Here is a 789-nt window from a genome sequence, read left to right as displayed (position 1 = left end):
TAAGCATAAAAAATGACTTATCAACTCAAGAAATCTTAGTCGACTAAGACCAAAACTACAGATTAGTCGACTAGTCGACTAAGGGGACAGTCCTATTATACTGTACCATTTTCTTTCTTTTTTTCCTGGCTCAGAATAGGCATTTTGGGGTGGAGCATATCAAAGTGTGGGACTGGGTGTCCTCCCCCAGGGTTATTTTGTGAGTCAAAGACTAATATCCTGCATTCTGATACACTTTTATGCACCAATTTATGGTGGGACTACCTTTTATTTGTCCTATGAGAAGGGAAACACGGATACATTTAAAATATCTCAAAAATATAGTGGAAAATAAACCAGTAAGGGGGCTTTCACATCAGGGACTTAAGCCTGGATCACAAAAGCTGACCCTAAAGCAACAAGGACAAGATAAAATAGGCTGCTTATATTTTTCTTAAATGTGCGGTGAAGGGAGGATATTGGCGTTAGTGTAGGCGGATTTGGGCCTGTCACTACACACACACTACGCACAGCAAGGAGCGTGCATGATGAAAGATGACAAAAGTGCTTGTTCTGCAATGTTAAGTTTAGTTAGCTGTCACATTACTCAACCCCGTGTTTGGGAATACAAATATCTGAAGTGAAAGTTATGTCACAAATACAAAATAATAATAATAATAAATGGAATTGATATAGCACTTTTCACAGACTCAGAGTTGCTTTACAAGGGAGGTAGAAAACAAAAACAAAACAAGACAAAACTAAACAGAACAAGACAAGATTCAGGCACAGATGAAAAGGGAGGGGGCG

The 789-nt window shown here is 38.8% G+C and overlaps 1 protein-coding gene across 1 annotated transcript in view; it reads left to right on the top strand.

Moving 5' to 3' along the window:
- coil (coilin p80) overlaps positions 1-789 on the top strand; it is a 15,128-nt gene that overhangs the window by 4,610 nt on the left and 9,729 nt on the right. The window lies entirely within an intron of this gene.

Source organism: Etheostoma spectabile, chromosome 15, assembly GCF_008692095.1.
Source record: "Etheostoma spectabile isolate EspeVRDwgs_2016 chromosome 15, UIUC_Espe_1.0, whole genome shotgun sequence".
In the NCBI taxonomy this organism is placed as follows: Eukaryota; Metazoa; Chordata; class Actinopteri; order Perciformes; family Percidae; genus Etheostoma; species Etheostoma spectabile.
Note: the sequence above shows the minus strand (reverse complement) of the source record. Positions and strands in the feature narration are given on the sequence as shown.